The sequence below is a fragment of the Odontesthes bonariensis genome, chromosome 11 (assembly GCF_027942865.1).
Source record: "Odontesthes bonariensis isolate fOdoBon6 chromosome 11, fOdoBon6.hap1, whole genome shotgun sequence".
Classification (NCBI taxonomy): Eukaryota; Metazoa; Chordata; class Actinopteri; order Atheriniformes; family Atherinopsidae; genus Odontesthes; species Odontesthes bonariensis.
In genome coordinates, this window is record NC_134516.1 from 28,621,013 (window position 1) to 28,637,449 (window position 16,437).

The 16,437-nt window shown below is 44.6% G+C and overlaps 1 non-coding gene across 1 annotated transcript; it reads left to right on the plus strand.

Annotated features, from left to right (window-relative positions):
* Window positions 1-14,977: 14,977 nt before the first annotated feature.
* trnak-uuu (transfer RNA lysine (anticodon UUU)) lies at window positions 14,978-15,050 on the plus strand. The gene has a single exon. It is a non-coding gene; the product is annotated as a tRNA-Lys (tRNA).
* The last annotated feature ends 1,387 nt before the right edge of the window (window positions 15,051-16,437 follow it).

The following is a 16,437-nucleotide window of genomic DNA, read 5'->3' on the forward strand; positions in this document are numbered from 1 at the left end:
AGGTTGACTTAGACCAGAGGCTTGCACAGGTGTGGCCATATAAACGTCACTGGAAGCAGTGTAGGGCACGGTCACCGGGCGGCCAGCGGCTGCTCCCTGGTAAGAGCCAAAATTACCTGCAGCTCTTGTGCCGCTGCTGCTCTGGCCTGCTGATTTTGAACCTGGGTGCATGAGAACAAGTTTAGCAGAAGCTAATTCAAGCAAGCATGTAATGTTTTACCACAACAGATGATAGCACACCTTTAGTGGGAAAACCCCATGTAGCAGCAGTCAACAAGGCAAAGAGGGAAACCCTGAAATTATGTACAACAAAGAGTAAGAATGCAATATTAACTAATGTTTCCAATCAATCAAACAAAAACTGTGAAAGACAGCTTGTGCTTATACCTCAGGAAGAACCCAGCAGCTGTCATGGTGAAAACAAGCTATGAGAGGAAACAGCAAGGGTGAAGGTTTATAAATAATGCCACAGACCAGCCCAGACCAATCAAAGCTTAACGTGCTAACAACAGACAGCTGCTTGTGAGGGACTATCAGGACAGGTGGACGCTGGAGGCTCATTTGGTTGCTCTGGTATCAGCCTCATTGTCTCCTCTCGGCTCCACCCTCCTGTCTGTGCTAAAGGCACTTAGTCACTGTCAAATATTTTACTGTCGTAAAATAGCTCTACCCAAATTGTCGTAATTCTCAGATTTTCTATTTCAGTTAAACGTAGAAGCTGGAAATAACATCCTAGATGTTGAGTTTTCACACCGACCCACTCACACATTTAACAAGTTTGAAAACGGGGTCGTTTCGTTTCCATTGTTACAGCGAAAACATTTTCGTTTACATCTGCGTCATAGCCACGTGGCTAACGCAGTGACGTATACACATACGTCAGTGACCAGAACAAAAAGCGGCTTCCATTCAAAATCCGGAAGAAGACAACACAACAAGGACAGACAGCGATCATCATGGACCCCACAACATTGATAGCAGCACTGCTGCAGAAACTGCTAACTACAGCAGCGTTGTTGAAGAAACAACGTGAGCTTCGCGCTGGTAGAAGTAGGGGCGTACACGCATGCGCATTGCTTCTTCTATTGTTCTGGTGTAACCGGTGGGGGTGGCTTACAGCGCACCTAGAGGTGTTTCGTGTGTACTGCATCGTTTTGATCGTTTTGATCGTTTTGATCGTTTCCATGAGGACACATAAGCTTCCCCGTGTGGACGCAATAATTTTCGTACCCGTTTTTAAAAAAAACCTCGTTTCGTTTTCGTGTAGCCGTAGCCTAAAAAGGATGCAGAGGATAGTCAACCATCTCCTAAACACGGGACTTGTGTTTGACACCAGTCTTTGAACTGCTGTGAGACCGTTGTTTCCTTCATTCGTTTTTCACCTTTTTTTCCAAAACTACTTGGTCGAAAGGTGTAAAACATTAAAAGTACTGGGTTAAAGTTAGAAAAGCATCATGTTTAGGAAATAAAATACACTTTTGGGGGAAAACTTGGCCAATAAGACCAGGAGCTCCTGACCTGTCTCATACATTTCAGTAAGACCTCGGGAAATTGTACCAAAAAAGGGCAAAACATGTCTCCTTTAAAGGACCAATAAGAGCTACATCTCAGACTCTACAGGCCTCAGTTAACTTGTTAAATGTGTGAGTGTGTCGGTGTGCAAACTCAACATCTAGTTTTTTTCAGCTTCTACATGTAACTAAATAGAAAATCTGAGAATTCTGACAGAAACTCAGAATAAGTGCACAACAACAGACAGTACAATATTTGGCAGTGACTAAGTGCCTTTAGCACAGACAGGAGGGTGGAGGTGAGAGGTGATATTCAGTGGGTCTATGTGATGAGATTAATTCCATTATAGCTATGGTTGGGTTATGCTCCTTATTTGAGCAAGGGTAATTATCCTTGGATATATGGAGGTGAATGAATCGAATCATAAGTACAAAGCACGTCATACCCCGGTACGATAGGTGGCGCTGTACCCGTTTCAACTATTGCTAATAGAGCCACTTCCGGTTGACCTCTTCACCACCACCAACAACAACAAACTCAGGCATTCGAGAAAGATTGCGAACGAAGGGCAAGATTACGCTACGTCCCTCTACATTTTGTTTGTGAGGAGCTGCTTATTGCACAAACGCGATGCACAACCGAGTTATCTCGGGGTCTCGATCCGATCGAGAGTAACCCGATCCGATCCAATTTTTTGTCAGATTAAGGTGTATACATGAACTTAATAAGTCAGTCTTATTGTAATTTAGCCCTTAATCCGATTCTTTCAGTGCCATGTAACCTCACTGAATGAGGCTGATACCAGAGCAACCAAATGAGCCTCCAGCGTCCACCTGTCCTGATAGTCCCTCACAAGCAGCTGTCTGTTGTTAGCACGTTAAGCTTTGATTGGTCTGGGCTGGTCTGTGGCATTATTTATAAACCTTCACCCTTGCTGTTTCCTCTCATAGCTTGTTTTCACCATGACAGCTGCTGGGTTCTTCCTGAGGTATAAGCACAAGCTGTCTTTCACAGTTTTTGTTTGATTGATTGGAAACATTAGTTAATATTGCATTCTTACTCTTTGTTGTACATAATTTCAGGGTTTCCCTCTTTGCCTTGTTGACTGCTGCTACATGGGGTTTTCCCACTAAAGGTGTGCTATCATCTGTTGTGGTAAAACATTACATGCTTGCTTGAATTAGCTTCTGCTAAACTTGTTCTCATGCACCCAGGTTCAAAATCAGCAGGCCAGAGCAGCAGCGGCACAAGAGCTGCAGGTAATTTTGGCTCTTACCAGGGAGCAGCCGCTGGCCGCCCGGTGACCGTGCCCTACACTGCTTCCAGTGACGTTTATATGGCCACACCTGTGCAAGCCTCTGGTCTAAGTCAACCTGTTCTTAAGGCAGACCCAAGACTCAGTGGCTATGGCTCATTTGTGCCAACGCAACTGGTTGTCCAAGCTCCCGGTTTCGTCCAAGCTCCTGGCCTTTTCCAAGGTTATCTTCAGGCAGACCCAAGATTCAGCAGCTCTGGCTCCGTTGTGCCCGTGCAAATGGCTGTGCAAGCTTCTGGTGTCCCACAGGCTGTTCAGACGGGTCCAGCATTGAGCAGCTTGAGCTCTGGCCTGCCTGCAACAGGATACTCTACTGTCACTTATGTGCCTGTTGACGTAGGATCTGACGCTGGCGCTCTGCAACCTGGAGCTGCCCAATCTGGACCACAAGGTAAATCTTCTGCTTGGAGTGTAGATGGCCCAAAATGTTTGGAGTGGAGCTTTTAACTTTACGTCCTAGGAATCTGATGTTAAGACTCTGCTTTCAGAACTTCTGCTGTGAAAATGACTAATTGTGAAATCTCTCCACACAGAAACCCAGTGGGCTATTGCTCCCTCAGTCTTTGAGGATGCGGCAGCCCAAGCCCTCAGCCTCACTGACGTTCTCCCTGCAGCCCCTCTGTCACCACCTGGCCCTGTCCTCCAGTCAGGGGAGACCTCCAGTGTCACCAAGGAAGCTGAACTCGGGAATTACCAGCAGCAGACGGAGGAATTCGGCTACCCGGATGACCGCCAAGGGTCTGGATCGGGATCCGCAACCGTACTGGTGCCACGCTTTGGTGTGGGTGGATCTCCTAACTTTGACTACAGGCTTTTGTATGGCTTGTACCCCTCTGGAACCTACAGCACCTTCAGCCAGCAGCATGAGAAGGGCAAAGACTACTTTCAGGATGTCCACTACTTGAAGGAGCATATTACTGACAGCCATGGTTCTGGGCAGCAGAAAAAGTTCTTCCCAAGTGCCCGCTAGAGCTGAACATGATGTGCAGAGGGTATGTTGAGTGGTACCTGCAAATGTCTTTATCTCAATGCTGTAACTAATCTGGTTCTGTTTCAGATTGGAAAGCTGACTTCAACGGCACAAGATTCTTTTTAGTCTTTGAATAAAATCTTGTCACATGATCTCACTTCAGAATGATTGACTAAGGGAAACAATGTCCTGTGTACACCATCTGGGTTCAAGGCAAATGGCAGGCATCGCCTGTCATATTTGACTCGGACATTCTGCTTTTGGTTTCAAGCATGGCTTCTCAAAGCTCTGCATCTTGAGAGGAATTGCTATGAAGGTGTTAAATAGTTGCACCCATTGCTCAATTGACAATAGCAATTAGCTACAGCATCCTTTACAGCCATTTCTCTACACCTGTACATGGCAGCCAGATGCAACCCCTTCTATGCAGTGCATGCTTGAAATTGGTAAAACTTTGTGCCACCACGTAACTCCGGGCACAGACTGCTAAGTGCACGGTCGCCAACCGGAAGGCTTGCCAAACCAACGTTGTGCTTGAAATACTTGGCTGGATACTCCTTAAATATTCTTCTGCAGTTAAGCCACAGCCAGTGCTGTGTTGTCATATGATCTTGTCAGGGTTTTTTCCCCAAACCCTGCAGACGGAATGCTAAAGTAATGGCTAGCCAGTAGTTAATGAACATGATTTATATTTTTGTCTCCCAGTATCCATATATTATGACTGTAAAAATTGCTCATGTTCAAAAAATCTTTTTAAAATGGGGGGGAAAAATAAAAAATCTGTATTTGCGCATGTCTGATACACATCTGGGGGCTTTATATCAGCCAGCTGATGACAGCATTGTGTCAATGGCAAGACAAACTACGAGACATAACTACTTGTATAGGTAGTTTAAACGTATTTGAGTTTAATATTATGCTGTAGTAAATGAGGGAAGGTCGGCGATGTAGAAATGAGTGGTGAAGAGGTCTGCCGACACGGACTTAGTCGAACAAAAATCTTTATTTCTGTCGTCAGGTCCGTCTCAAATTTACAGAAAAGATGCATCTCCCGGAGAGAGTGTGTCAATTAGCCAGATGAAAAACCCTCTCCCTGTCCTGAAGGGAAGCCTCTCTTTTAAGAGCGTACCTTGCTCAAGGCCGCTGTCTTGATCCAGGCATTTAGCCAAGAGATATGGTCTAACTTAAGGATGTCTCCGTTCAAATCTTTCCTTATTTGGTTGTGTTTATTTCTCAGTCTATGTCCGTACCTTACACGGAGGCGTGCGCAACAATTATGCACACCATGAACTTATGCAGCCGTGTACCCAAATGAACTCAGTAAGGCCTGCTCCTCCATTTTGTCTGAGTCCATACACTTCAATGCCATGTTCATTTGGGTGCACATTTTCAAGATGTAACATGTTGCTGGTGGTCGAATGATAAGCTAACCGTAGCTTCCATACAACTTTAACTTGAGGCTCCAAAATATGTCAACCGACCAATATCTGAAGTATTTCCAGAAAGGATTTTTCATATTTTTGGGGATTAAAATCACTTTCTCTGCGCCTGCAGTTGAGTTGGGCCCTGAACTTTCTGCCATCTTCACATAAGTCAACTTTCAGCAGTGACGCTTTACCAGACAGTGCGACTCCTGTGACCTGTCCCAGACCCCGTCATTCTATTCAAATTTAGAATATTCTTTGACAACCCTACCCTGTACCACTCTACTATTGTGCTTTAATAGGCAACTTGTTGCCTTTCCACTCTGTAATGGCAGGTTCTGCAGTTGTGCCAGAACATGCCTATTGATGTTGCATCCTCTGAATTTACAACTTCTAAATGGGAAGCCAAATTTCCTAGTTGGTATCCTGGGTAAGCTTTATCAAGTCCTTGTACAGTTGGAAGTGTACATGGTTTACTGAGTAAACGTGAAATCTTTCATTTGCTATTCTGCTCTAACTCACTGAGCAAAGTATTGGTAGAACTAATGGTGCTCTCCCAGTACCCAGCTCCTCATCGAGCTTTCAATTTCTATCCAGCAGTTTTTGCTCATAAATGGTCCAGGAATGATGTTGGAGCAACTCTAAGCGAGAGGATGTGTTGCGTGTGTTTACTGCATTAAATTGCACACCAGATGCCAAGGTTTTGATGACGGGAAGCAGCATCAAAGCTAAAAAAATGTGAACTTTAAACGTTATAGGATGTGAAATAAAATGTGCTGAAGAGCAGGATTTCTCCACGCGCCAGTCATCATGATGTGAGTGCTCAGCTGCATAGAAACATAAGAAGCTCCACTTTAAGACTGTGTGATTGCAATGATCATCGTAGATTTGTCATCTTCAGTTTCTAAAGAATTTGTTCCAAAAATCTTCCCGTGAAGTGATTTAATTGTAGGTCAGTGCCCCCTGCAGGCTGTAGAGCGAAGAGTTTCCCCTATTTTTACCAGAGAGCTGGCTTGAGAGGCTGCTGTTGAGCCTGCACATTGACTTCCCTGATGTGATTGTTCTCTGCAGCTGAAAATGGGACTCTCAGATAACTTAGTGTCTGTCAAGCTCCTCTGTTCCCTGTGTGTAGTTTTGTGTTCATTGTCACAGAGAAACCAAGGAAGCTCAATTTGATGACGTCCTCATAAACTGCATCTGTTCTAAACAGTATAGTTCTACTTTAGGAGTCAGAATACAGTAATAATAGATGTTTCTCTATCTATAAAAAGCTTGTTTGTGACCACTGCTCTCGCATACGGCCACACAGCCCTGAACACGCCCGATCTCTGAAGCAAAAGTCAGTTTTTGACATTTATTTTGAAAATACAACCAACGGGAAATGACATCAAGCCTTGTGCTAACTAACACAATGAAGGGACCAAAACTAAGTCCTAACGATGTGTAAAATGCAATTAATCCCACAGCACTTTACACTATAAAAGGTATCTGTAGAAAAGTAAACATCTGCACATAAGACGTCCCGGTTATCAGATTTGATACATTTTACTGATCTGAAATGCATGTAATTCGGTCTTCTCCCAGCATTCCATGTTAGACTGATTTAAGGAGAAAAGTGCTGATATTGGAATCCCATTAGCCATTGTTCTGATTTAAACAAAGTTTAAGGCATAATCTTAAAGGTAGAGAGGGTGTCAGCTTCCAGACCTCCAAATTGATCATATAGCTTTGCACTCAAGGGCATTTGAGAATGCATCTTCATGTGTGCACTTCAGGTGGAGTCAGGAAAAACAATGCACAAAGGAGAGATTTAAGTCTTGTGTAGGATGAATGTCCCACACATGGGAAGATGTGATGCCTTGTTCAAGATTTATTGTCATTTGTACAGAGACACAGGGTCATACTATACATTGAAATTCTTGGTGACGAGGCGTCGCCAACAGCATTAAATAAATTGAGAAGGGTGAATGAAAACCAAGGAAGAAGATAAAGTAGAAAAATTGTGCATAAAAAATAAATCTGCCTTGTCCGAGCCCGGATGCTCCGGTAGCGTCTACCAGATGGCAGAAGGTTGAACAGTCCATATGAGGGGTGGCTATAGTCCTTAGTGATTTTCCGTGCTTTTCTCAGGCATCTTGTGTGGTAGATGCCTTGCACGGGGGGAGGGAGGAGCTGGTGATGCGCTCGGCTGTCTTCACCACCCTCTGGAGGGCCTTACGGTCCTCAGCAGAGCAGCTGCCGAACCATGCAGTGATGCAGCCGGAGAGGATGCTCTCGACGGTGCATCTATAGAAGTTGGTGAGAGTTTCAGTAGACATGCCAAACTTGAGTCTCCTCAGAAAATAAAGGCACTTCTGGGCAGTTTTCACTGTCATGTCAGAATGTCTACTCCAGGTTAGGTCATCGCTGATGTGCACGCCGAGGAATTTGAAATGGGAAACCCTCTCCACCTCAGCCCCGTTGATGTGAATGGGGGCGTGCCCCTCCTGCCGTTTCCTATAGTCTACAATCATCTCCTTCGTCTTGCCGATGTTGACAGAGAGGTTGTTCTCTTGGCACCAGGTAGCCAAGGTACTGACCTCCTCCCTGTAGGCAGTCTCATCGTTGTTGGAGATGAGACCCAGGACGGTGTCATCAGCAAATTTGATGATGACGTTGGAGTTTAAAGTGGCCACACAGTCATGTGTGAACAAGGCGTAGAGCAGGGGGCTGAGCACGCAGCCTTGGGGGGCTCCTGTGCTCAGGGTAAGTTCGGAGGAAGTGAGGTTCCCCATTCTCACCACTTGGGGCCTGACCGTCACGAAGTTCAGGATCCAGTTACAGATGGAGTTGTTAAGACCCAGGATCTTGAGCTTGGCGGGCATAATCGTGTTAAACGCAGAGCTATAATCCACAAACGGCATCCTCACGTATGTGCCAACTTTATCCAAGTGGGAGAGGGCGGTGTGCACCGTCATCGGTTGATCTGTTTTGCCTGTAGGTGAATTGAAGAGGGTCCAGGGTGTCGGGGAGGGAGGAGCATATGCATGTCCTGACTAGCCGCTCGAAGCACTTCATCCGCGTGCTTCAGACCGAGTCTGAAGAACAGTGGCATAAGCCCTCCAGCTGGTGTCTCAGGTGAGATGAATAAAGGCCGCACACAGAGGGCAAGTCAAGACAGTTGGTTAAGAGAGATGTATGGCTCTGATGAGGCACACAGAAGACACCAAGTGGTGCCAAGCAGAGGAGGGGCAAGGCTACGTAGCATAGGCTAATGAGTCACATGCAATTAAAGCTTGGAAAAGGCCAGCGAGTGCAGATTTAACTGAAACACCTTCATGGTGCAAGGTCAAGCAGGGCCACTGTACTGAGCTTCAAGTTATTTTGGTCTGGGTTTGTGTAATGCAATTCAACCATGAGGAGAAGGAAACATGTAGTGGTGGAATTTAAAGCAGAAGTATTCAGTTTGCCCTTCAAAAGCAGAGTCAGCCTCAGTGGGTGTGGTGAAGACTCAATCCTTATGAAGTGAAAACAAACCTTGAGTTAAAGTATTCAATACACAGACAACCTAATTTTATTGGTCAAGTTTATTTTGTCAGAGTTCAGCCACATGTTGGAATCTCCATGGAAGTGTCCATGAGAGTCACCTGCAGAAAACAGAAGGGGTCAGTATTGATACAGGAGTCTCAATACTTCAGACACGAGTCCAGCTTTACCTTAGTACAACTTCTGCCCTTTAGACCCAGTCTTGGCATCAACGTGGTGAAAAGCATCCTGGGAGTATTTGGCGTACGAACTGGAGTCGCGGGCTCGTTGGTAGCCATTGCTGGACTGGACGATGTGGGATGAAGGGTATACAGTGCGCGTCTCAGATGTGTCCTTAGGGACCTGGTCGGAGGTCCAGACAGACTGTGGGAAAGAACTGCCGATCTTCAAGTTCATTAGGGCAGCAAGGAAACGAGCAAAGTCTGCGTCCTGTGCAGTAAAGCCAGCATTAGACCCAGAGGAGCCGCTGCCGTAGCCAGAGGAGCCGCTGCCGTAGCCAGACCCAGAGGAGACGCTGCCGGAGCCAGAGCCAGAGGAGACGCTGCCGGAGCCAGAGCCAGAGGAGACGCTGCCGGAGCCAGAGCCAGAGGAGACGCTGCCGGAGCCAGACCCAGAGGAGCCGCTGCCGTAGCCAGACAAAGACGTGCTACTACCAGAGCCAGAGGATCCGCTGCCGGAGCCAGAGGAGCCGCTGTTTTGACCTGAGCCCAGAAATTAGTTGAAGCAAAGTATGACAGCATGGTTAGTCATGCTGTCAGTAGCCTCTGTATCACTGCCAATATGTTTAGTAAAAAAAAACAAAGCTAAAGGAGTATCTGCAGTTCAACTGGGTCATTAAACCTGAAGTCTAACATATTGTAAGATTTGGTGCTGCATGATTAATATAGTTGCAGACCCTCTTCCCTCTCATTCCTACCAACATCATGGGTTGAGCATGTCAAGACTAAACAACTTCCCATGTTGGCTGCCTTTATATAAACTGCACCTAAATGTTGATATACTTGCTTTTCTGGGGGGGATAACATGTTCCAATGCTGAAGAGCAGGACACAAAGCCAGGAAATCCTGTTTGGATTTCAAAAGAAAAGAAAGAAACTTTAGTATATGGGAGAACAAAAAGCTAAACCATTAAACATGAAGACTCGCCTGAAGAAAACCTTAAACATCATGTTGAACAAGACAAAACAGAAGCAACACAATTCAGATAAAACTGGCCAAAAACAGCAATCTAGTGACTGCTGTTGAGAGAAGATTTGTGCTGTAACTCATCTGAGGCTGCAGCTGACTTTATATTGGTGCTCTACCTGCTCTAATTACACTCATAAACCTCACCTGGGACCCAGTCAGATCGTGCTGCATTCAATTCAGCTCTGAAAATGAACACTTCTGACATTTAAAAAGGTTTGTTGCAACATGTGAGGAATGAACATGGGATGTTTTAAAGAAGGTGAATTACGCTTGGTCAGATACGGTGTTAAACATCTGGACCAAAGTCCTGCAGATCACTGTGGGCCCCTAATCTCTGGCTGGGGAGTGTGAGGGGAGTGGCAGAGATTTGGTCTGAAGGACTCCAGGTTATAACGTATATGACGTATACATGACGTATATAACAGCCATGAAATTGGGGTCCAACACTTCACTTGTCCACTTCACTAGTGGGAGCTGCTAGTTGGGTTTCAAGGGGGAAAAAGTGAGCTCAGTGTGACATAAGACTGGAGTCTTAGTAAGTTAACCTGCTGAGTTCTGGAAATAACTCTAAAATAATGTTGACTCCTTGGCAGGAATAAGGAGCTCTGCAGCTCTCTCATCCAGAGGATCTAGAAGCATGGATGTGTTTGGAACATAGCAGAGGGTGTATTCTTCCTAAAGTCACGCTAACTGCCTTCTGCGCACTCTGAGATGTTTAAAGCTCAGATTAATATCTGAGCTGAGATGTAGAAACGTGAGACAACATGATGCAGAGCTGCTCTTTTATTAAGTGATATGGAGGAGATCTTAGATTTATTTCAGATGAACTTGATTAAACAGGACATAACGGAGGTTAAATGTTTAAAGCACCTTGTGCCATCATTTTGTTCATATCTGTAACTGTTTCTCAAATTTGTCTTGATGATTTCTGTGGATTTCCATCATTCCTCCTGAAAACTTGTTGCCTTGTGAGAACAACCAAAGACTCCCACAGACTCCCTGTGACACAGCAAACTTCCAACATGGGAAATGTGACATTTGAGCACTTTATAGTCTGTAGGCGACTGTTTTCTGTTCTTTGTACTGTGGAGGCTTTACCAGCCATCAGTGAGGTGGAACTGTACTGAAAATACACTGAAGTTAAAGTTACATTTTTAACTCATTTAAAAAGGGAAAATATGTCTATTTGAATAATGCTCTTTTTTAATATGGGTCTAAGTTTCTGAGAAAGTCTTTTTTTACTGTAAAATGTTGACTGTCACACCTGAACTTCATATTTATTCATGAAAATGAGAATATTTATATCCCCAGGTTGTTTTAATTCTGAAAACTAACATTTGTTACAGTAGTTCACATCATCTGTCCTCATAATTACTTTCATAAAATCCAACAAAGACCAGACTTTATCATGTTCATATTTAAACTGCAACCTGCAGGTTAACAATGTGAGTGACTTAAAGTGTGGAAACAAGTCCACAGAAGTTTTTCTTTTAATTATATGTCGACTATGTGCAAGTAGTCCCCACAGGCAGTGTCCTTGCTGTAGGGACGACCAGGTAAGACATCTGATTCTCACATATAGATGGAACATTTGATGTTGCATTATGCCCAGTATTAATCAGACATGTTTGTTCATGTTCCAGACAGGATAGGGAATGCTTTTGTGCACAGTCCACTGTGTGGTTGTACAGCTCACGCCTTAACTGAATATATTCCAACACCTGGCTCGCCTTCTTGCATCCAAATGTAGAACAAAATAGATGTTTGATCTGTAAAATCTGATGTAATGAACAGAATCCATGAGACTTGTTTGATTTATTCATTAATTTAATACATTTATTCTAACCCTCCCCAGGCTCTGGGGAGGATTCATCCCTCCATCAGACCTGTTGCCACTGATTTTCAGTCCACTTCTCGTGTCCTTTGGCATAGCTCAGCCTTTTCTCCCCGTTTCCCCTCCTTAAGAACGGCTTCTTGACAGCCACCCTTCCATGGAGACCATTTCTGATGAGGCTTCATTGAACAGCTGAAGGTCCAGATGCATCTCAGGGAATCACCTGTTTTCTGCAGAAATGCCATTTCATGCATGTCAAACTGTTATTTTATAGATGCAACCAAAGAAATGGGAACAGATGACAAATTCTTCCCATCCCTGAATTTTAGCTTGAGCAGCTACTGATGATGCAGCCCTTTTGGCCACCTGGTACCTGCTTCAGGTCAACCTCCTGAACAACCCAACACAAAAGGCCTTTTCTTCAGCTTTAATTTTTCCCTACATGCCAATATTCACAAGCAGGTCCTATGCTACTGTCCTGATAGGCAATGATGACCTTCTGGCCACACCTCTGCTATTGAGGCTGAGAGGCTCCTTTCAGTTTCCATGACCCAACCTCAATGGTAATGTATAGATTTAATAAAAATACTCAACCTTGTGTTTAAGATGTCATGAACAGGGTCCTCCACTAGATGTTTGCCCCCACCACCTGATCTAACTTACTTCCAGGTAGTGAGTAAGTGTCAACATTGAGCCAATAAATTTTGTTCCCAAGCCACTTAAAGTAGCTGCCACATCTTTTGATTTGTGCAGCACAAGCTTCATTACAAGTATTCAGAGTACAAGACCTTTGCAGCCACAGAAGATAGTTATGAAGCCATCCTCGGTCATGGACTCGCAGAAAATACTGCCCAGGTTTCACATGGCCCCAGCATCTGATGGGTCTGCCCTTACCCAGAGCTGTAGGGTGAGGACTGCTACAGAGTGGAAAGGTTTCCCCCTCAGCACAATATGCAGCAGTGGAATCTTCTGATAGAGCTCAAGGCCACACCTTTACCCACTGCTGTCAGAGAGCTGCAGTTGGCTTTTCAACCATTTTTAGTTGGGAATGCATTCCAAGCTGAAGCCGTTAAGACCGTCACAAGCTCACCTTTGAGCAGATACTGTCCTTAAGTTAATGCCAACACCTTATTTATAGGATTAAGTCATGTAAACCCATCAGGCCCTCAACTATCCCCTCCAACCCACAACTGGATGACCCAGAGACAGCTAGGAGCCATTTGATGGAGCAACAAGGTATTCAAGTTAAAGCCATTTATTCAAGCGGCAGCAGCAGCGATGCCTCTAGAATATGCAGATCTGCAAGACAAAGAAAGTCAGTCACCTAGCAGCAGCTACAGAGAGCACACATGCAGAGTAAAATGAGCCTCACCAGAAAGATCCTCAGAAGCCGCTCTGAACTGGAACCTTGTGCTGAGATGTTTTGCCGTGGTCTGGCTCAGATTCTGTTGGGCTGTAGCGGAACTGGCTGAACAGCACACGCTTCTGGTTGTAGCGGGACCGAGATTTGTAAGCGTAGACTTGATCCTCGTCGGTCACAGGAGTGAAGACTGGCTCGTCCTCGCCGCTGGTGTCAGATGAAAGGCTCCAGCTCCCATCTTCAAACTGGTAATTGCTGCCAGGAGCTCCAGACTGACCTCCCTGAGCACCATGCTGCTGTGCTGCAGAACCACTGGTTCCAGCTGCTTTCTGATACGTTGGCTTAGATAGAGCTTGCCCATAAACTGAATACATGGGTGAGGAAACGGAGAATAAAGATCAGCCTTCCATTTACATCCCGAGTCAATTTAAACTGCTTTTAGTTGCTGAGCTTTGATTGGGATCAGCTTACCGCTTTGTGCAGGAATGCAGGCGATGCTTCCAATCAGCACACAAGATATCCACAAAACCCTGCAGAAACAGGGACATCTCATATGAAGTTCTGAGTACATTTAGAGACCAGTGGGGTCCAACCACCACCTCCCCTTAACATGCCCACTCCTGTTGAGCTTAACTGCATATTCATAGTGTAATGCTGCCACCAAATGAGGTTCTGCTTGCCTCAGACATTTAAGGCAGCAGAGGTTCAGTGCCACCACTTAGAAGCACTGGGATAGACTAGCAGTTACTCACCTCATTCTGCTGCAATATAATTAAAGCTTGCCTGGGACCTGCTGCTGCCAAACTGCACTAACACAAAGTTCAGAGCCCTGTGACACTAACCTGAAGCTGCAGGAGCTGCTTTCATATGATCCTCAGTGCAGAGGGAACTGATTGCTCAGCGGTAACAGCTGCTGCTGAAAGCTGCAAGGCTGCAGTTAACTGGCAACAATGCACTAACATATGGAGCATCTCAGTGTTATGTCCATAAATAGATAATAATCAGGAACTCTTGTGAGTATTATGTATTTTATTTACATATATAAATATGAAATTATCAATATAAATGATCAAATATTCTGAACTGCTGATGAGAGCAGCTTTATTGGGAATTTGGCTGGAAATATACACTCATTCTTTCCTGTTTTTACTAAAAGATGCAGAAATATTAAACTCTGTAACATGTGTTTAGTGCACCAACCCATGCCAACTCGGTTAGCATACATACAGTTATAGGAATAGTTTACTGAATGTCCCATCTTGTAGACAGCCTCAGTGTTGCATTTCCAGTCCAGTCTGCTGTCCAGGTGAACCCTCAGGTATCTGTAATCCTCAACCACCTCTTCACCGAGGATGGAGACGCTGTTCAGCTGCCTGCTGCTCCTCCTAAAATCCACAATCATCTCTTTTGTTTGTATCCAGATGAGGCGATAGTTTATTTTCCTATAGATGTGATAGTTTCATGTAGATGTGCTGAGGTGTGGCAGGGCAGCTGTTGGTACATGGAGGATGTGAGGTCTGTAGCAGGAGGCAGCAGCATGCTGAGTTTGTCTGAACTCTTCCATCTGTCTGATCCCACATTATCCCAAAGCCTGTGAGCTTTTCCATTCCTGACCACACATCCCTCACACTGTTCTGCTGCAGATAGTTTCCCACCGACTTGCTCTCTTCCTTTTTTCTTCACACTCCTCCTTAGCTCCCTGTTTCCCTCCATGAAGGCCTTCTTCTTTATGCTCAGTGGCTGCAACACAAGTTCACATCAACCAGGCGTTTGTTCAGAAAACAGCGTCACAGCTTTGGACTCAGGAAGTGTTTCAGATGTCAGCTGTCACTCAGACACACTCTCATAGGGCCTGGATAGCTCAGATGGTAGAGCATCAGACTTTTAATCTGAGGGTCCAGGGTTCAAGTCCCTGTTCAGGTGTAGAAATGTAATCTACCACTTAACCTGTACTTCCCTCTATGCTGCACTCTGTTTCTACACTGTCACCTCTGACAGAGCCTGGCTGATGCTTTCCCTTCTATGTAGCTTATTGTTAGCTTTGTTGTTAGCTGCATCGTTATGTCCTCATTTGTAAGTTATATAAACTATAGAATATTTCTATATAAACTACAGAAATCACCTTAAATACACCAGCTGCAGAGTGTTGATCACATTCACTGAAACTACAACAGGTTAAGAGCATTCATCATGAATAGTTCTGCTTTATATCAGGGCTTCTTTTCACTTAGATTTCACTATTTGGACAATCTGTAATGAATGAACACCCAGAACAGAACACAAGACATTACAGAGATAAATCAACGCTGGTGCAGTTTAAACGACAAGGGCATTGTTTGCTTCATTTAAGTGGCAATAAAACAAAGCACTTCATCAGAAAAATCAGTGTCAGAAATATATTTTGTAAAGGCCTCAAGAGACATAGATGTTGGAGGAAGTTGCGTAAACTGTGATGATGTCACAAGTTCAGTCGCAGTGGTGCTTCCAGCTTCTCTGGAGTTTGGTTTGTTCCACATAAGGAGCAGTATTCTTTAGTATTTCAGCTTTAGACTGACAACATTTGTTGCTCAGTTTTCCTCTGAGCCACAGAGATGCTCAGCTTTCATTGTGTCCAATAACTGCAGCTTCTAAAGTGGATTTCATAGCACTGCTGCATCTCTGACAGTTATCAGATCATTTGGGTGGAAACACATACATCACAACCCTCTGAATCTGCTTTCAGTCCCACTTGAACAGTCTCTCACAGTTTCAGACACAAAATGTGTCTTTTAGTTTGAATCTCAGCTGATATCTCCAACAACTGTAGAGGGACTCATATCATTTCACCAGCTGGTGTGATAAACTTACAGAAACACCTCAGGAGCAGCACCGGGGATCTTTTGGGAGAAAAGAGGATTCTCTCCATGCTGATAGAGCTGGTGATAAATGAGTTTATGGATCCTATATATTACAGAGTAAAACAATAATAAAGGTGCTTTTTGAGCGTTGACATCTTTTTATTTTATTAGAAAAATGTTCCAAATTTGAATCCCATGGAGGGAGCCAATGAAGTAAAGATTGATGCATGAAAGCATTAAAAACCTCTCCTGTAAGTTCTCTGTAAGTTTTATTTAGGTCCAGCTGCATGTTTCTCTTTATGGAATCTTGAAGCCCTCATAGATCAGTCTGATCCCAACAGAAGTCTGGCAGGTTTACTTGGTTGCTGTAGTTCACTAAAGCAGGACTCTGAGCAGGGCCCTCCGCTAACAGGCTCCTCTCCTTTAGAGCCAGTGGCAGGTTGGGTTTGGGAGGTGACGTTGCTCTGTGCTTT